The sequence below is a fragment of the Lepidochelys olivacea genome (genome assembly GCF_965140295.1).
Source record: "Lepidochelys olivacea isolate rLepOli2 genome assembly, chromosome: 2".
Taxonomy (NCBI): Eukaryota; Metazoa; Chordata; order Testudines; family Cheloniidae; genus Lepidochelys; species Lepidochelys olivacea.
Window position 1 is genome coordinate 235,667,411 of NC_140412.1, and position 21,705 is coordinate 235,689,115.

General features: G+C 41.5%; 1 protein-coding gene and 1 pseudogene across 15 annotated transcripts in view; both read left to right on the forward strand.

Annotated features, from left to right (window-relative positions):
- KIAA1217 overlaps positions 1 to 21,705 on the forward strand; it is a 540,319-nt gene that overhangs the window by 324,662 nt on the left and 193,952 nt on the right. The window lies entirely within an intron of this gene.
- Positions 20,704 to 21,100, forward strand: LOC311515656 (large ribosomal subunit protein eL34 pseudogene; annotated as a pseudogene). Its single transcript has one exon. The product of its transcript is annotated as a large ribosomal subunit protein eL34 pseudogene (transcript).

The window sequence follows — 21,705 nt, forward strand, 5'->3', positions numbered from 1 at the left end:
CATTTTCTATTATCTGTTGGCATTTCATTTGCTGCTGATCTAGCATTCAATAAAAATGTTTGCTAACTTGGAGTCCTAAAGAGAAGATACTTTGAATCACAATTATCTGAAGTTGCAGGGACATATCCATATTATATACAAAAAAAAAGACGCTTTAAATCACTTTTATCTGGAAAAGAAGAGGTATATTTTGCTGTATTTATATGTCCTTCCAATTACAGGAATATATTGCTCTTCTTTTCAAGATAAAAGTGATTTAAAGTGTCTTCTTTTTGTACATAATATTTATATGTCCCTGCAACTTCCTTTTCAATCAGCCATTCTATCATACTTACGAAGAATTAAGGAAACTGATTTTCATCAAATTTGCAAGAACTGTGCAAGTATCGGTTCACTTTAAAAGTATTATAGCTTCCCACCTTTTGTGAAAGATATAATTACAAGAAAAACAGAGCCTCTTGGGAAGAGGCTAATTAGTAAACTGTATGCTTCATGTATACTACACTCTCTGCTGGGGTTGAATGCTTTTCTGCATAGACTTTTTTAGCTGCACTAACAGCAATTACAGGGCAGTCAGATAAAAATAAATCTACATGATATGGATGATGGAATCAACTACTAAATTATTTAAGAAATAAATCAAGATGACATCATGCCATCAGTCAGGGAGTTCTGTATTTCTCTCCCTACACTCATTGTATTGTATGCGTTTCTAATGCATTTATAGCACTATAGAAATGTTAATAATAATATTATGCTGATGGAATACCTTTAAAAATTACATTGTGCACTGCAGTCTGCCATAGAATTTGGGGGGGTGTAACAAAACCTCCAGCAAAACTGCCTTTTAGTCAGGTAGGAGATGGAAAGGGAGTGGAAAGGGAAAAGGAAATGACCACATGAAACTCCTTGGAAAAAGTTTCAGAGTAACAGCCGTGTTAGTCTGTATTCGCAAAAAGAAAAGGAGTACTTGTGGCACCTTAGAGACTAACCAATTTATTTGAGCATAAGCTTTCGTGAGCTACAGCTCACTTCATCGGATGCATACTGTGGAAACTGCAGAAGACATTATATGCACAGAGAACATAAAACAATACCTCCTCCCACCCCACTCTCCTGCTGGTAATAGCTTATCTAAAGTGATCATCAAGTTGGGTCATTTCCAGCCAGAAGAGTTCCCAGAAGTCACCTACTACAGGACAGGCCTAACAAAGAAAATAACAGAACGCCACTAGCCGTCACCTTCAGCCCCCAACTAAAACCCCTCCAACGCATTATTAAGGATCTACAACCTATCCTGAAGGATGACCCAACACTCTCACAAATCTTGGGAGACAGGCCAGTCCTTGCCTACAGACAGCCCCCCAACCTGAAGCAAATACTCGCCAACAACCACATACCACACAACAGAACCACTAACCCAGGAACCTATCCTTGCAACAAAGCCCGTTGCCAACTGTGCCCACATATCTATTCAGGGGACACCATCACAGGGCCTAATAACATCAGCCACACTATCAGAGGCTCGTTCTCCTGCACATCCACCAATGTGATATATGCCATCATGTGCCAGCAATGCCCCTCTGCTATGTACATTGGTCAAACTGGACAGTCTCTACGTAAAAGAATAAATGGACACAAATCAGATATCAAGAATTATAACATTCATAAACCAGTCGGAGAACATTTCAATCTCTCTGGTCACGCAATCACAGACATGAAGGTGGCTATCTTACAACAAAAAAACTTCAAATCCAGACTCCAGCGAGAAACTGCTGAATTGGAATTCATTTGCAAATTGGATACTATTAATTTAGGCTTAAATAGAGACTGGGAGTGGCTAAGTCATTATGCAAGGTAGCCTATTTCCCCTTGTTTTTTTCTAACCGCCCCCCCCCCCCGACGTTCTGGTTAAACTTGGATTTATGCTGGAAATGGCCCACCTTGATTATCATGCACATTGTAAGGAGAGTGGTCACTTTGGATGAGCTATTACCAGCAGGAGAGTGAGTTTGTGTGGGGTGGGGGGGTGAGAAAACCTGGATTTGTGCTGGAAATGGCCCACCTTGATTTTCATGCACATTGTGAGGAGAGTGGTCGCTTTGGATAAGCTATTACCAGCAGCAGAGTGAGTTTGTGTGTGTGGTTTTTGGAGGGGGGTGGGGGTGGGTGAGAAAACCTGGATTTGTGCTGGAAATGGCCCACCTTGATTATCATACACATTTTAAAGAGAGTGGTCACTTTGGATGGGCTATTACCAGCAGGAGAGTGAGTTTGTGGGGGGGGGGGGGCGGAGGGTGAGAAAACCTGGATTTGTGCTGGAAATGGCCCAACTTGATGATCACTTTAGATAAGCTATTACCAGCAGGAGAGTGGGGTGGGAGGAGGTATTGTTTTATGGTCTCTGTGCATATAATGTCTTCTGCAGTTTCCACGGTATGCATCCGATGAAGTGAGCTGTAGCTCACGAAAGCTCATGCTCAAATAAATTGGTTAGTCTCTAAGGTGCCACAAGTACTGCTTTTCTTTTTTCCTTGGAAAAAGCATGTTGAAGACGCACTAGAATGAGAAGCGAGTGTTTTCTCCCTGCTCTTGAAGATCTTACCTTTGCAGAACCTTCACAATCTCTCCTTTTACCTCTTACTATTCTCAAAGCACCACACTGCAGTCAGCATCCCCCTAACTGGAGACTGAACAGGACTATCTCTGGCATCAGTTAACACAACTTCTTAGCTGTGATTCCTTCATCCCACTAAGTAATGCAAGGCTTTCCTTCCCTCGCAGGAGCTCTCTGTGTCTCAGTGCTTGCAGTGCTCCATGCCCCTGGCAGAGCAAGAGGCTAAAGCCGACATTTATTTAATATATGTCGCTGAACTTATCCATGAAATGCAAGTATCTCCATGAAAAACGAAGCTACTTTTCTAAGCTCCTTTAAAAATACTAATGGGGAATTGCTGCCCCCCAAGTCCCACCATGTAGACGCCCCTGAACTCAGTGGAACCAGCATTTGTCTGCTGAGCAGTGAGTCCTCTCTAGTGTGTCTGAACTCCCTGAATAAAATGGAGCTGTGTTGTGTGGGAACTCTCTGTGAGCGGCGGTTGGCTGGAGGAAGAAAGGGGTGCAAATCACAGGGTCGCTGCTGCTGTTCTGAGTTCTTGTGGCAGGATCTCTTCCTCTGAATCTTTGTGAAATTCTCCTATGTTAGCCGTGTGCACAGGGGGCAGGATTTTGACCTGTCAGTTTTAGTCATGTAGTACACAAATGAGGAAGCTGCCAGAATTCACAAACCATTTTGCTATTGGAGTAATAAAGGCATATATTAAAAGTTTGAGAAATGCTGAGATTATACATGTTTAGGGTTTGTATAACATTATTAAATACTAAACTAATTATCTGAAAGAATGTCTGTCTGCTCTGGTGTTGCAATAACTAAACAACAAAAAATTTTATTTGTGACCTCAAAAATATTTTCATCTTTCTTATAAGACTGAAATAAAGCAGGAAAGTAGTAGGCAAAATGAACTGTTCAAGAACTTTACCATATTAGGCTAACTTCACAGACCATGATTGTACCTGGAGTGAGTGGCCTTTATTATACTAAAAACATAAAGATGGGAAATCATACTTATTATAGGAAACAAACTTTAGAAAGTGTTTACTTTGTATTGTTTACTTCATTGCAAGCTAAGGAAACACAGCAGCATAACCCTCAATTAAACTAAACTGCATGAAAATCTCTGTGTGTGTGAGATATATACACACACACATCTAGCACAGAAGTTGAGCTGTCTGTCTAGTGAGCATCAGTGTAACAAATGTTTTTTCTTTATATTTACAGCTTCCATGGTTCTTGAAGCTAATTGGATTTTAATCCATACACTTTCCTTAATGAGCCAGATTTTGCTCTAATTTACAACCCATGCAAATCCAAAACAATGAGGTATTTATATGGGGTATAAATCACAGGGAATTTGACTGGGAATCATTTGAGGATTTTAATAGCTTTTGTGTGTCACTTAAAAAGTGGTAACTAACTTTATACAATCTTCTAGTGTTCCGTATGTAGAAAGAGCCACATATATTGCAGCTATTAATGTAAGTGTTGTTGGCTGTGAGGTCAATGGAATTAGTATTAATGTTCTTTCGGCTGATAAATCTCAGTATGATAGCCTTCTGTGAAATAATAGCATAAATAGAACAGATTCTTAGCAGTGGATGATGTCCGCCTTCTTTTGTCTACCAAGCTAACATTAGTAAAATGAAAGGATGATACGCCTACAGAGAGCTATGGAATTCTGCATGGGTGGGAAAAGGACTTCCATATGCGGCCAGTTGTAACCGCAAGGTTTCCTGTCAGATAGGAGAGAGTTTTGTCTCAGCTTTTCACCTAGGATCAGTAGGAAACCTGTAAAGTGTGTGCAGCACTGTTGAGATGATATTTCAGAGCCCTGTACAAACAGTCCTATGTGTGATAAGCACTGGGGGCCCGATACTGGCCCACTGCTGTAGCAATGACAATAAGGTCTAAAGCTGCTTTGATGAGGCAGCAGAAATTCCCCTGGTATACAGAGCCAGTGCAGCCAACTCTACACCATTTCCTCCTGGCTCTCCCACCAGCATAGGGAGTGTATTGGAGTATGCCCAGCGAGGGAGGGATTCTGGCTGGAGTGCTACTGTGCTCCAGCAATCCCTGGACTGTCCCTGATGGTCTGTTACTAGCTAATATAAGTTACAGCAGCCCCCACACTGAGCTGACTTGTGCCAGAGGCTAAACTGGTCCCTAGCAGAAGAGTGTATTGGGGAGCAAAGAGGGGCTCCTTCCCCACTCATGTCTTGTGATGAATACAGTTTGGCCAGACATGTGGATTGTGTCCTGTAAGTGTTGTCATTCCCATTTTACAGACTGGAAAGCTGAGGCACAGAGGTTAAATTTTTAAGGCATGATGAAGACAGTGACCATCTAAAACCTTGGAACAGTAGTTCTGAAAATACCTTGTAGGGTTTCAACTAGCGACAGGCAAAACCAGGGGCTGTTTTACTTTTTAAAAAACAAAAGTGGAATGGCTGAGATCTGAGCCCCCCTTATCTGAAGCACCAGTTTTTTAGTTTGTTTTTCATTTTGGGGGTGGAGGTGGAATTGGGTTCATGACTTCTGTTTTGGCCTCCCGTTTCTACACACACTTCTTATTTGAAATGATTGTTCCTTCCTTTCTTCATTTGTGGTGATGTTGCCACAGGTGCATGATGTACTCCTGGTCCCTGATTTTGGGAAAAGATTTTCTTGATTTGAACAGTGTTTTCTGAGTTCACTGAACTGTCCTGTGTTTTAATGATCTGAGGTAGTTGTGCCTGCTGATGTAGTTACGTGTGTATATATGCTGCAGTGTGGGATCTCTCACGTCTGAGATAGCTTAAGAAGATGGAACTCAGTACTTTCGGATAACTGTATTTTTGTTGGTGGGAGGAGGGAAAATCACAAAATGAAGCATGAAATTGATTTTATGTCATGCTTGGTAGCACAGGGTAAAGAATGGTGTGGGGGAAGCATAAAGTAAAGCTTGTAATTATTTTCAAGCATCTCTTCAGAATTCACAGCACTTTGATTATCCCGCTGTAGTGGGATGACAGAGTCATTTTAGCCAATTGAAGTTTTAGCTAAACAGAGGGAATGTTTAATGTAATTTAATCAGTGTTTATTAGCATGTTTTTCTTTTGTAAGGAGAGTTTTGTTGAACTGTTAATAATTTTCCTGTTGCCCTGTGATTGTCTTTCTTTACTGATGGGGCGTAGCACTCGAAAAATTTCTCTGTATTGCTTCCCTCTCCCCCCCCCCCCAGTCAAACTAGTTTAGAAAAACAATTTGTTCTTATTCAGTCTGTTCTACTTTGTGCTTTTATACTTTGCAATATGTATGTCTGCCTACTTCTCTCACAGACACATTTTTACTTTCTTATACACAACCTTTTAGGAATGGGACTCCCTGCTTGGATTAATCTGTGGGTACTGTCACTCTGTCTAAAGTGGCCCAGGACCATGAGTGCCAAACTCAGAGCAAACTGTCAAAGAGGAGGACAGAAACCCCAAACTGATTGTATGGTCTGTATTTAGACTTCACCAACCTAGTAACATCTAAAGCACTATAACAGTCTTACCGTGGAGTGTCACACACTCTCCATGGGCATTGCAGTCTATCTTGCCACCCAGGCAAGCTGGAATATGTGATACATGGTCACTTTATACCAAAAATCACAACAAAATTCAGGTTACTCCCATTCCCAAAGGACCAGTCACTTACCCCAAATCTCAAATCAATGAGGCCTGTAGTTAGTTTATTACAGGATTGGCATAAGATTTATTAACTTAGAAAAGAAATAAGAAACTTATTTACAAGGTTCAAACAGGAAATAATACACCCAAATGAGTTAGTCTCAGATTTAAAAAGGTAACAAACTTCTATAATAAGCAGCTCTGTATGTCCTTTAGAGCTGACCCATGCCAAGCAGTATGGGGATTTCTTGTTATGTTTAGAAATCTTTGCCCCTCAGAGTCCGGCACAAAGAGACCAAATTTCTCCTGTCGTGGATTTTTATCCCCCTTTACCCCAGAATCCAAGCTGATGGGATGAGTTCATGCACAGGCCTCCTCTTCCTAGAGAGGATGAGGAATGCAGTTAACAAGTTCTCTGTCCTTTGATGCTAAACAATGCCTCATTTGCCTTCAATGGGCCATCTTGCATGCAGGACAGAGACTTTACCTTACTTAATGATTCTTTTCCTCTTTGGAGAGTTACAGGATTACAAAGGTTTATGATGCAAACACTCAATATGACTTTATACCATGGGATACAAATACTGTAAGTAGGATTAATACATGCAGCATCCTACAAGCATTCTGTAAAGTCTGAACACTAAACACATTCTTATAACAGTAATAGCTGTTTTAACTATACTAAGCCCCAGGTAAGGTAGACTGGTTTCCAGCTATACATTTGTCAGTGTTCAGCAATGCCCTGGGCCTTGGCATGACCTGGCACTGGGTCTGCCAGCATCACAGGTGTGTCTATACTGTAGCCTAAGATGTAATTTTCAGCTCAGGTAGACTGACCCACGCAAGCTAGCATGCTACGAATAGCAGGACAGCATCACAGGCTAGCCGCCTGACCCTCTAGGTGGGCACTCACATGCCTAGCTGGTGCTACCACCTGCACAGCTGTAACCACGCTACTATCTTTAGCATGTTAGCTTGATCAAAATTAGCATTGGTATGTCTACCCAAGATGGAAATTGCACCCCGGGCTGCAGTGTATGCTCTCCTGCTCCAATCCATCCTCAAGATCTACTTCAACCATGGGGCCCTCATGAACTAATAGTGGCCAGTTGGAGATAGTTGCCATCTATTGGGGAGGGGGGGAAACAACAACCCAAAAACCTTTGGTTGTATGATTTATCCCTCTTCGTCATCATTCATTTGTTGCTTTTCTTCAACAATGAGCTATTTGGGGCAGGGACTGTCTTACTATTTGTTTGGCCAGCACCTAACAAATTGTGGAATGTAGCTATAATATAAATTAATTACAGATGTAATAATTTCTAATATGGGTTGAGCCCCCCCAAAGCTACATGTATTCCAGGGTTACGTTAGGTCTACAGAAATTGAGCTGAGAATTCCAAACTCTTACTAGTTCCAATGACCCAAGTCATATTTCTGTCCTGTGTAATTGACAAAATACTGAAGCACCAGCCAGTCTTTTTAGATAAATTATAGATTTAGGAAAAGCAGCCCTCAGTCAGACTACTAATAGAAGGTGTGAACCACTATGGTATGACATGTTTCTTTTATGTAGTAACACCCATTGCGACAGTAGTTCAAAAACAAGTAGGACAAGGAAACAAAATATGGCTTGGTTAGTTAAATAGGAAGATATGTAAAACTTCACACAGGACATAGAATTAAGTGGTAGCTGGGAAGTCTGCCAAGAAGATCTAAGGTTTCAGTTCCACAGTGCCTTTAGTTACATGCTACTTTTCTTCAGCGAGAAAATACCATTTCTCTCCTACAACATTTCCTTCAAGGGCTTCTCCTGTGGCTGTTTATTAATAAACAGCTGTTTGCAATGAAAGACAATCTCTTTATAGGAATCATGGTTTCCGGTAGATGTGTTTGGTGTTTACTGAGGACTATTTACACTTATATTTGTTTTAATAGGATCCAGATAAGGATATGTACATATGTGAAACTACAGCTATGAATTATACCATTCAAAAGGTGGCATATTAATGAATGGACATATGTTTTTCATAGGTGGCTTAGGTCAAGACCAACTTACAAACCCAGTTACATATTGAATATTGTATGTTTAGAAATTCTTATAGTAAAATACCCCCTTTAAGAGTTCTGAATGCATGTAATAGTGTAAAAGTTTTAATATATAATCAACCTTCATAATAAACTCATTTATTAAGATCTCATTATGTAATAGAGAGATAAGGCTGTCATTAAATGTAATAAACTTATTACATTGATATTTAAGTACAACAATAAGTATCATTGTTAAATTCCTCTTCTTAAACACATTTCCTGGAGATTAATTCTATTACAGAATCTTCCCTCTTACAAAAGTGAAAGTAGAGCAATTCTGAGGCTACTTTGCTTTACCCTGGGGACTAGCCCACCATGAAAGATGATCCCAGGACTGGGGGAAAGGCTACAAAAAGGACATAAGGAAACCTTTAACTTTGCCACCTCAATCTTGCACCATCCACAACTCAGGAAGGTCAGAAAATCTGGTGCTCTCTATTCGAAACCTCAGCTATACTGTGTTTCTTTTCTCCTCACAAACACTATTCTAACTAGCTCTCCTCTACAAAAAAAATTGCAATCCCATGCTATCCCTTTCCCATCATACAAGCTGCCTTTTGCATTAGGTATTGACAAAAAGAAAAGGAGTACTAGTGGCACCTTAGAGACTAACCAATTTATTTGAGCATAAGCTTTCGTGAGCTACAGCTCACTTCATCGGATGCATAAAAGTGGAAAGTGCAGTGAGGATGTTTTTATACACACAGATCATGAAAAAATGGGTGTTTATCACTTGAATTACCAGCAGGAAAGTGGGGTGAGGGGAGAGAAAACCTTTTGAAGTGATAAACACTCATTTTTTCATGATCTGTGTGTATAAAAACATCCTCACTGCACTTTCCACTTTTATGCATCCGATGAAGTGAGCTGTAGCTCTCGAAAGCTTATGCTCAAATAAATTGGTTAGTCTCTAAGGTGCCACAAGTACTTCTTTTGCTTGAATTCAGCAGCCCCCTCTCCTAAACATGAGACTCTGGGGTATAAGTGAACAGAAGAGAGTATTTAAAAAGCATAATTTAAATTTACTTCCAGTGCCCTTACTCAGTATGTAAGTCACACTAACTTAGACTCTCACCCACTTACTGACATGTAACCCTCTTATATATCACCTCTAAAGTTTGCCTACTGAGACTAAGTTGCTGTAACTTAAATGTCAAGGGCTGGAAGAGAGGAGCATAGTTGGAGGGGGTATGTTAAAGTTGGCCATCCTATTACACATTTTTTATCATACATAGATGCTGCTGCACTTTAAGGGACACTGTTAACTAAGAAATTATACTTCTTTCTGAGGGGGCATGCCTAGTGTTACAACTACATGTGAGATTATCAAACTAAAAGAGATTAGAGAAAATATTTTTCTACTTTTCCATTTATTTACTTTCTGCATTTGATATCTTCACTGTTTCCCTTGTGCAGTTAGTCAGTTCCTCTTTTATTTGTGTGGCTCTTTCATACAGCAGTAAGGAGAGAAAATTATTTTTCTTTACATAGGAAATATGATAATAAAACCAAAGAAATTGGCAGGGCAACCCACGGGTAGGTATTATACCTAAAACTACTTTCCTCACATTTTACTGAAATCTCTGTCAGAAGAGAGAGGGTTCCTGATTTAGATTGAGTGCCTGTATAGAGATAATTGATAAGTAGGTCAATTTATAATAATTGGTTTGTACTAATTCATCTGTGTAGTTTTTAATGCTAAAGAGACTATATGAGTTGACAGTTCTTTCTTATCTGATTTTAGAATGGAAATGTATGCCAGTAGGATTTCTCTTTTAAAGTATCTCTCTCTCCTCACAAACTGCAACTGTTTAATCAAATCTATATTAAAGCCTGTTGAGTGAAGTGATGCGTGCCTGTAATCCCAGCTATTTTTGAGAGTCTGAGGCTGGCGGATCACAGAGGGGTTCTGGGCTGCTGTGTGCTATGCCAATCAGGTGTCCAGTGCCACGGACTGCCTGGCCAGCGGGTAAACTGAAGGACTGGTTAGAACAACATGAATGTGATCAGTATTGTGATCAGTGCCCTCTCTGTGAGGGGTAATGGATCGATTGATCAAGGTGATATCAAAGCCTAAGAAATGTAAATGAAATACACCTTTTAAAAAGATCTTGGTGTGCAGAATATACCCAGTTGCCTTTATAGCATGTCAGAGAAATTTGTGTCACCAGATAGGTGGATTTTCAGCACTTACTTTGTACTTGCAAGTTTCTTTTAAAATAGGGCCATTATTTTGGTCACAGAAGGTCAAGCATCTCAGGAAACAAAATAACGGGCAAAAGACTGAAGTATCATCTCTCTTTTCCTTTATTATGTCTGAATTGTGTCTTCCTTTGAGATACTTTATTTAATGTTCCACAAAGAACACTGGTAGCTGGATAACTCTGTCAGCTGGGATGCCTAGCAATTCCTTTAAAAATCTTAGTCAAAGAGCATGAAGTCTGTGTATGTTGTGGCTTGCTTATTTGTGAGTGACTTTGTCTGAGATTCTGCTGATTTGCAGATCAAGAAATGTGTGCGTTTGAATTGCAGTTGCACTTCTGTGAGCAAGTTCCTCACTGGTTTATATTACTGCCAAAGGGGTTGCTCAGAGGTCAGTGGGGAGTAAGCATAGGATTTGGCTCTTGAAGACTAAAAACGTTGTGTCAAACCTTAAGTAAGATAGAATATGTTAAACTGACAGTAGGTTGATATATGGTTCAACTTTAGTTGAAACATATCTTCTATACTTTTAGCAGCATGTAATCGTATACAGAAGTTGACTGGTGGAATTCAGCTATGTCTGCACAATAAAAGTAGCAAGCTATGTACAAGAACATTGGTATTCAAGGGTGTATAAAGAGCTGCACTTGGTTTCCTGGAGGTCCAACTTGAAAACAGATTATGTAGCTTGGTGTCCTTATTATGCTTTTTTGTCTTCCCTTTTTGATGATCTTGAATGATGCCCTCTCACATAAGAACGGCTATACTGGGTCAGACCAATTGTCCCTCTAGCCCAGTATCCTCTCTTTTGACAGTGGCTGGTGCCAGATGCTTCAGAGGGAATGAACAGAACAGGGCAATTTTTCAAGGGACCATCCCCTGCCATCCAGTCCCAGCTTCTAAAAGTCAGAGGATTAGGGACACCCAGAGCATGGGGTTGCATCCCTGGCCATCTTGGCTTATAGCCATTGATGGACCTATTCTCCATGAACTTATCTAAATCTTTTTTGAACACAGTTATACTTTTCAGATACTCACTCTGCAAAGCAACTTGCCTTTGCTAGGGATGTTTTATAAGAGATGCTTTGATAAGGTTTCACTAAGGTTCACAGAAGAGGTCCAAGAGAACAATGTGAATGAAAAAGAACTTGTGTAATTTTGTAATATGAAAAGAATTAACTCCCATATCAGATCTTGGGAAATCCCAGCGGCTCTGTAGATTAGCTCTTGCATCAATGTAAATGTAGCTTTTTAATAGTGCATTTAATGCAGTAACCACCCATTTATATAGCATCTCATTTCCAGGACTACTTCACTGGGGACACTATAGCTTGGACCTCATTGCTGGAAGAAACAGCAAAAAATCTTTATGGCCATTGTATCAGATTAAAAGAAAGGGGAATAACTACGTTTCATACCTACCCCCCATTAACATCATGGCCACAGGAATTTTGCTTTTTAAAAATACTCTCCTCTCCCAAACCCATTCCTGTCCTTCCCTTGAGTTGTGAGACCTTTTGAAGCATTGGGAAACTGCTGCTTCCCTTCCCAGCCTGGCTGCAACTTTTAGCAGCACTCCTGTAGGTAACAGGGCTTCATTTAAATGAAAACACCTCTCGCACTACATAAACAATAACACATACAGTACAGAGCTGATTTAAGTTCAGCAATTTCAGTTGCTTGAAGTGGGAACTATTTTAGATGGAAAGGGAGGGAGGGGGCTGCTGGAGAGGAAAAAAATGTCTCATTTAAAGCTGCTTCTTCCACTTATTCCAGGAACCAGGGCTTCTCTGTCAGCCACAGTTTGTGGACCAAAGACTGGAGGGAGGAGAGGGTCTCCCAAAAAGAGACATTTAAATAATTAATATATCAGTAAACATATTCAAAATAGTAGTGAGAAGTGTTTATAAATGTTTCCCTATTGTTTCCTCTTGTCTGCCCACTAGCAAATACTGTCCTTAATGGAAGAATGCAGTGGGTGAATTTAAAACGACATTTTACTGCACCATGGTCTTCCCTGCCCAATGGGAAATACCACAAACACAGAACTGACAAGTGTAACCACCGTCCATGGTAAATGTACAGCAAGTACCATTTAAAACGGAAATTTGTATCCTCAGATAAAATTTGTGATAGAAAGTGCTTTTAACAAATATATAGAGAGAGAATTCCTTTTATAGTAGTAATAAGCCCACAGTAGAATCTGCATCATGTAGGTCATTGGTGCACTCCTCAAGCAGTTGAAGGCCTTGTTGTCTTTGGCCTCATGCCCCACAATGCACCCAAGCTGTTGCCTTCAAATGCACACCTTGCTTAGTGCTCTGTTTGTAAACACGTATCCCCAGGAATTTGTGGCTGCTTATCCCGTTTCTGAGCAGGTGCCCTGCATGCTGTAAGGCTTAAGTATGGAGGCCAAAGGTCTGTTTCTCTTTCAAAGACTTGGAACTATTTACATTTGCTGCCCTGGCCCAGGGGTGACACCAGTAAGCCTGGCTACTGACATTTAAAGGCAGTAACTTCAAGATGGGACCCAGAAGGCCACTCAGAAGCTGTGTTACACATCCACTCCTTCCTGCTGGCTGCTTCTGTTACACTCCTAATAGGCAGGTTATTAAACTGTACCCTGCATGTACAGTCTTCACTTCTGATTTGTAAAAGTGCTCAACTGTATTGCAGGCCTCTGCCCCCACATCCAGGCATGCACACTCCTGTTCTTCCTGCTTTGAAGTACTCGCCAGAACAGTTGTGAGCCATCCTGGAATGCGCCTTCATCAGGAAGGCCTCAGACACCAAAGTGAAGATTACATGAAGATTATCTGATGTAGGTGGGAAGGTGTTGGGTTGGAACAGAGATCTGGATGGACTGAGTCTCATGATAGGCAACTTAGCCCACCCCTGCTCTTCAAGAAGCTTATCCAGTGTTGCAGAAAGCTCTGACAGAGGACCATGAATGCTGCATTTGTCTGTCTGATCTATCTAAGCACCTATCCTGTGTTTGTGGCTGATATATGATGGCTTGTGGTATGCTGAAGCACAAGCCTTGTGGCAGCCTTAACTGTACACCCCTTGGACTTTGTTGCTTTCTGACCCAGCCATACATTTTGGGGTTTCATATAAAATCTGTATTGCTTTCTACAGCATTAACATTCTCATGCTACAGACCTTGGTCCAGTCTCCTTTTGCTGACTTAAAGCTGTCCCAAAGGGACTGATGAGGATCCCCCTTGCATGGGAGAGTCCACAGGAGATGGAAAGCCGATGTAACATGCTCTAAGTGACTTGCGCTTGGGCCCCATCTTTCCCCAGCATATGGGAGGTTCTGGTGATCTTTACCAACTTGGCTGCTCTAATTTTTACCCTGTGAGAGGGTGAGCTGGGCCTTTAACAAGAGTGCCAGTCAAGGCACCAACCTGTGTTGTGTTTATTTGCTCATTATGAGACTCTCTGGGGAAGGATCATATTACTGAGTTTGTGACCAAGAGCCAGACAAGCTGGGGAATATTTCAGAGGCAGTTATTCAGGTTTGGAGAGACTAGTGTCAAGGCACACTTGGGCAGAGGTGCTCCATGATTGGGAAGGAAGTGGCCTGGGAATGGTTCCATGAGGGTTTAGGAGAGAGACCTGAGAACAAAGCCAGTAAGCAGGGACTCTTGTGTGGTCCCTGGTACAAGGGTAGAAGAAAGCACGTACACAGAGGGGGAAAGGACTGTGAAGTCCTGGGGACAGACCAGAAGAACTGCTGAGCTTTGGGGACTGGTGAAAGACTGTTGTTGGACAAGAGTTTGTGTGTTCGAATGATAAGCCTGTGTGTGTGTGTGAGAGAGAGAGAGAGAGTGTGAGATTGATTCTAAGGAGAAAGTGAGGCATTGTAATACACCCAGATGATGAAGAAATTGTAACTGTGCTCAGATACTACCTTGATGAGTGTGGTTTAAGTAACTATATAAAATAGAATGCAACATGCCCCCATGACTGGGAGGGGAGCCAGAAGGGAAAATGTAACAATGCTGCCTTTATCCCCTCTTCCAGGTGTACCAAGTATGGCACTGGCCCACTGCAGGATCAAGCCCTGGTGTTAAAAGCAAGTTGTTCTTACCAGGCCTTGGAGCATGTGGAAATGAGAATTGGAATGCTGTAAGAGGAAGATACGGGTTATAGGAGAACCTGAAAAAATGCAGGGCTCCAATGTCCATTCAGAATGTTGCTTTTAGTCATTGAAGTAAATCTGTGTGAGGGGAATGCTGATAAGCCTTTCACTTCTAAGTGATCACCTAACCCTTGAAATATTCATCAAGTGAGCAGAGCTACCTTTTCTCTGTATTAAAATTAGATACAGTGCCCTAAATATAAGCCGAGTCTTCCCCTCCTCAGTGAATTAGAGCCAATGCCCTAGGAGTGTGTTGGATAGCTACAATACATGAGATAACTAATCCTGATCCTCACAAGAATCTCATGAGGGAGGGAGATAAGTGATGATCTGTGTTTCAGAGATGGAGAAACTGGGGCTAAGGATGTGTCTACACTGTATAAATAAATAAATGCAGCAGTGAGTCTTAGAACTGGGGACAACTGACTCAGGCTCACAGTACGAGGCTGACACTAGCAGTGTAGATTTTCTCGCTAGGGTCAGAGCTTGGGCTCTGAAACCTGGTGAGGGGGGAGGATCTCAGAGCCCAAGCTCCAGCCCAAGTAGGAACAGCTACACTGCTATTTTTTAGCCCTATATCCGTGATCTCAGTGAACCCAAGTCAGTTGACCAGGGCTGAGATTTGCTGCTGCAGGATTTTTTTTTTCAGCGTAGATGTGTCCTAAGAGTTTGAGATTTGCCCAAGGCCACGAAGTAAGTCAGTGACAAATGCAGGAGACCTGACTCCCAGACCTCTTTCTACTATACCATGCCTCTTTCTCATTTACTTTGGTATATGCCTGGAGAGAATTCTAGACCACCTGAGGTTAACATCACTTTTCTTACTGGGTATCCTCTCTAGAGTATTTTCTTGCCATTTCCTCCCCTTCAGAAACCTTTCATCCCATGAACACCACTTCTAGGCCTGCTTTAGCGACAGATCACTGCCTCTACTGGCCTGTCTGTCTAGCTGGCTGGCTCACAGAGTGAGAGATCAGGCCCAGAAATCAAACTGGGATGCAGCACCTGGTACAGCAGAGTGCTAGTTCAGGGGCCAGGCAGTAGGCCCTGTAATACTACTTTAAATCTGAAACAAAAGGATTATATTTACATTAATTCTACCATAATGTATGAAAACCAAGTTCATGCTCTTGTATTTTAATAGTCCAGATATTCTGCTTTCCTGGTGTAGTGTGGATTGTGTGAGTCGAAAGAGATCTTGCTCATCTGCAAAAAGGCTTAGACCCAGCAAATAATTGCTCTAAGTACAGAAAATAATCAAACTGCTTTATGTGCAATTAAAGACATACTCTTTTTAGATTTCAGAGTAGCAGCTATGTTAGTCTGTTTTCTCAAAAAGAAAAGGAGTACTTGTGGCACCTTGAGACTAACAAATTTATTTGAGCATAAGCTTTCGTGAGCTACAGCTCACTTCATCGGATGCATTCAGTGGAAAATACAGTGGGGAGATTTATATACACACAGACCATGAAAAAATGGGTGTTTATCATACACATTGTAAGGAGAGTGATCACTTAAGATGAGCTATTACCAGCAGGAGAGCGGGGGTGGGGGGAGGAGAACCTTTTGTAGTGGTAATCAAGGTAGGACATTTCCAGCAGTTGACAAGAACGTCTGAGGAACAGTGGGGGGTGAAGAGGGAGAATAAACATGGGGAAATAGTTTTATTTTGTGTAATGACCCATCCACTCCCAGTCTTTATTCAAGCCTAAGTTAATTGTATCCAGTTTGCAAATTAATTCCAATTCAGCAGTATCTTGTTGGAGTCTGTTTTTGAAGTTTTTTTGTTGAAGAATTGCAACTTTTAGGTCTGTAATCGAGTGACCAAAGAGATTGAAGTGTTCTCTGACTGGTTTTTGAATGTTATAATGCTTGATGTCTGATTTGTGTCCATTTATTCTTTTACGTAGAGACTGTCCAGTTTGACTAATGTGCATGGCAGAGGGGCATTGCTGGCACATGATGGCATATATCACACTGATAGATGTGCAGGTGAACGAGCCTCTGATAGTGTGGCTGAAGTGATTAGGCCCTATGATGGTGTCTCCTGAATAGATACGTGCACACAGTTGACAACGGGCTTTGTTGCAAGGATAGGTTCCTGGGTTAGTGGTTCTGTTGTGCGGTATGTGGTTGCTGGTGAGTATTTGCTTCAGGTTAGGGGGCTGTCTGTAGGCAAGGACTGGCCTGTCTCCCAAGATTTGTGAGAGTGTTGGGTCATCCTTCAGGATAGGTTGTAGATCCTTAATAATGCGTTGGAGGGGTTTTAGTTGGGGGCTGAAGGTGACAGCTAGTGGCGTTCTGTTATTTTCTTTGTTGGGCCTGTCCTGTAGTAGGTGACTTCTGGGTACTCTTCTGGTTCTGTCAATCTATTTCTTCACTTCAGCAGATGGATATTGTAAGAAAGCTTGATAGAGATCTTGAAGGTGTTTGTCTGTGTCTGAGGGGTTGGAGCAAATGCGGTTGTATCGCAGAGCTTGGCTGTAGACAATGGATCGTGTGGTGTGGTCTGGATGAAAGCTGGAGGCATGTAGGTAGGAATAGCAGTCAGTAGGTTTCCGGTATAGGGTGGTGTTTATGTGACCATCGCTTATTAGCACCATAGTGTCCAGGAAGTGGATCTCTTGTGTGGACTGGTCCAGGCTGAGGTTGATGGTGGGATGGAAATTGTTGAAATCATGGTGGAATTCCTCAAGGGCTTCTTTTCCATGGGTCCAGATAATGAAGATGTCATCAATGTAGTGCAAGTAGAGTAGGGGCATTAGGGGACGAGAGCTGAGGAAGCGTTGTTCTAAGTCAGCCATAAAAATGTTGGCATACTGTGGGGCCATGCGGGTACCCATAGCAGTGCCGCTGATTTGAAGGTATACATTGTCCCCAAATGTGAAATAGTTATGGGTGAGGACAAAATCACAAAGTTCAGCCACCAGGTTGCAGTGACATTATCGGGGATACTGTTCCTGACAGCTTGTAGTCCATCTTTGTGTGGAATGTTGGTGTAGAGGGCTTCTACATCCATAGTGGCCAGGATGGTGTTTTCAGGATTTTCACCGATGGATTGTAGTTTCCTCAGGAAGTCAGTGGTGTCTTGAAGATAGCTGGGAGTGGATGGGTCATTGCACAAAGTAAAACTATTTCCCCATGTTTATTCCCCCTCCACCCCCCACTGTTCCTCAGATGTTCTTGTCAACTGCTGGAAATGGCCCACCTTGGTTATCACTACGAAAGGTTTTCCCCCCTGCCCCTGTTCTCCTGCTGGTAATAGCTCACCTTAAGTGATCACTCTTGTTACAGTGTGTATGGTAACACCCATTGTTTCATGTTCTCTATGTATATAAATCTCCCCACTGTATTTTCCACTGAATGCATCCGATGAAGTGAGCTGTAGCTCACAAAAGCTTATGCTCAAATAAATTTGTTAGTCTCTAAGGTGCCACAAGTACTCTTTTTAGAGACATTTTTGTATTTTTTTCCAAAACCAGTTATCAAAAATATGAGGCTCCTTCATGCTTACACTGCAACTTAGCCTTTCATTTAAATTAATTTTTAAATAAGGAAACTTTCTATATGTTTAATGAGACTTATGAAGCTATTTTGCCTTGATCTAAATAGCTGATTAGTAGGTCATGTTAGAACTGTTGGTTAGTGCTAATGAACATGTGTAACTTCTTTTATGCTACAGTTTATATGATCAAATAGCTATTTATTTAGCATGTAGATGTACAAAATTACACCAGAATTTTTAAAAACAGGTCAATGTGTTTTTATTAGGGATGTCAAGTGATTAAGAAAATTAATCTTGATTAATTGCACTAACGAATAATAGAATACCATTTATTTAAATATTTTGGGATGTTTTCTACATTTTCAAATATATTGATTTCAATTACCATACCGAATACAAAGTGTACAGTGCTCACTTTATATTATTATTTTTATTACCAGTATTTGCACAATAAAAAACAAAAGGAATAGTATTTTTCAATTCACATAATACAAGCACTGTAGTGCAATTGCTTTATTATGAAAGTTGAACTTTCAAATGTAGAATTATGTACCATTAAAAAAAACTGCACTCAAAAATAAAACAATGTAAAACTTTAGAACCTTCAAATCCACTCAGTCCTACTTCTTGTTCAGCCAATCACTAAAAGAAACAAGTTTGTTTACATTTTCAGGAGATAATGCTGCTGCTTCTTGTTTACATCACATGAAAGTGACAAAAGGTGTTTGCATGGCACTGTTGTCGTCAGCGTTGCAAGATATTTATGTGTCAGATGTGCTGAAGAGTCATATGTCCCTTCATGCTTCAAGCACTCTTCCAGAGGACATGCGTCTGTAACCTTTGGGTGGGCAAGAGTTCACTTCATTGCCCTTCTCCAGTTCCAAACCCTCCCCAACTTCCATAGAAAAGTAGCTGAGATCCACAGTTCAGTCTCTAAGGATTTTCAGCAAGGATTGCCCCACATTCAGGTCCCAAAAGGAACTAAAGAAATGAATTTAATTAAATAACTTTATAAAATCTTATGATAAAGTAACAAATCTAATTTTTACAGCATAACATGGCTATGTTATAGTCCACGGACATTATCGTCACAGTTATACATAAACATAAAGAAAACAAATTAAAATCTGAGTAGTTCAGTCTCCACAGAAGCACAGTGAGAAAAACTGAGTTCCCAAAACCTTAGGTTTAGTTCACCTAAGTCTCAGTTAGTCTTTGATCACCAAATCTATATAATCTGCTAATCTGGGGTCTCAAACTCAATTTACCTTAGGGCCAGTGCCAGTCCTCAAATCCTCCTAGCGGGCCAATAATGTCACTGAAGATGGTGTTCACACCACCTCCCAGCCCGTTTCCCACCCTTTTCCCTCACGCCCTTGGCCTCTTGCTGCCCCGGCTGACTCTGCCCAGTGACAACTGATGCTGCCTCCATGGCTGACTCTGCCTGGCAACTAATGATGCTGCCTCCATGGCTGACTCTGCCCGGCAACTAGTTATGGTATCTCTATCCCTCCCCCCCAGCCAATGAGAGCTGCGGGGGTCAGCGCCTGTAGCAGACGGCCAGCAGCATGGCTGCCTGGGTCTCTCCTCTGTGGCTCCAACAGCAACAGCAGGGATAGGGAACCGCTTGCAGGGAGCGGAGCTGACCAAGGTGAATGACACGTTGCTGAGTGCAACCCCTGGAAGGGTCCCAGGAGCAGCAGGATGGAGCAATGTTGGTGGGGCATGTGAATCTCTCCTGCCTGCTTCCCTCCCGCCCCTTGCCCTCAGCTGGCAGCCATGAGGGCTGGATGAAAGAACTTTTAAAAAAGTTTCTGTGGGCCACAGTGGGGAGGTTCTCGGGCTGCAGATGGCCCATGGGCTGGGACTTTGAGACCCCTGGTCTAAAACATCTTTCCTCCACTTGCTTGTAGGAATCTTCAGTTGAAATCCATGCAGACTCTTCCTCTTCTGAAATCACTGCTAGCAAGTCGTCAGCTAACTAATTAACCAATCACTCAGTTAAGTCACAAGTGTATAGATTTAAAGAAAACACAAACCTGAGAACAACAAAATATAAATGACTCTTTCCCCATTACTATATTTAAAGAAAAGTTGGTGAATCGTATTAGTTGAGACAATTTAACTATCACAGTTCAGCTAAAATCAAAACAACATTCAAAGCATACAATTAAAACAGAAGTTATTTTTCCCTCCCCATTTCTCCTTGCTATAATTAACATTGCCCATGCTTCCCTGTTAGAGAGTTAACAATATCACTAACCTGCTGCAAAATGCTTCAGAGTTAGGGATAACAGCTTGCTCTGCTCCTGGGCTCAGCTTCTCTCAACTCACGAAGGGTACATGGCCCATTGTAAAGCAGCTGCCCTGACTGCTTGCCCTCATGGAGTCTGACTCCTGCAACAGGGAACCTATTGGAACAGACCCAAAACTACCACACCCAATTTGAGAAGTTTCTGGATGGGGAGTGCTAAATCTGCCTAGCACTATAAAAACTGGTTCAGCGTCTGACACACTGTCGTAGGTTGTCCTACAACACAGCCTCTAACAAGACCAGGCTGTTCCAGACACCAGGTACCAGGATTGTTTACCTTTACACTAAGAAAGTTCGCAAGGCACCAAAGTCTGCATGTGGTGTGTGTCCAGGAAGACTTCGCGATGTTCGTGCTGTGAGCCCTAAAGTCCTTATGGGGTTGTCAAAAACAAAGAAGCATGTTAGCAGAGCCTATGGCAGTTCCATGTGTGCTAAATGTGTCCGTGACAGAATCAAATGAGCTTTCCTTATTGAGGAGCAGAAGATTGTTGTGAAAGTGTTGAAGTCACAAACACAGAGTCAGAAATCTAAGTGAATCTCTTTGTATTGTCTGCCTAATAAATTAAAATTCAACTTAAAAAAAAACCAAAAAACCCCCACAATGATCCCAGACACAACTCTCTCCTACCTCCCCCCAATGAGTCTCTTAAAGAGATTTCTCCCTATTAGGCACATGGATTACACATCCATGCTGATGACGGGTTCTGCTTGATAATGATCCAGAGCAGTGTGGACTGACACGTTCATTTTCATCATCGGAGTCAGATGCTACCAGCAGAAGGTTGTTTTTCTTTTTTGGTGTAGTTTCCACATCAGAGTGTTGCTCTTTTAAGACACCTGAAAGCATGCGCCATACCTCATCCCTCTCAGATTTTCGAAGGCACTTCAGATTCTTAAACCTTGGGTTGAGTGCTGTAGCTATCTTTAGAAATCTTACATTGGTACCTTCCTTTTGTTTTATCAAATCTGCTTAAAATGTACATGTGCTGGGTCATCATCTGAGATTGGTATATGAACTATATGGCAGAATGCAGGTAAAACAGAGCAGGAGACATACAGTTCTCCCTCAAGGAGCACAGTCACAAATTTAATTAAAGCATTTTTTTTTAAATGAGCATCATCAGCATGGAAGCATGTCCTCTGGCTAAAGTACGAAGGAGCATACAAATGCTTAGCATAT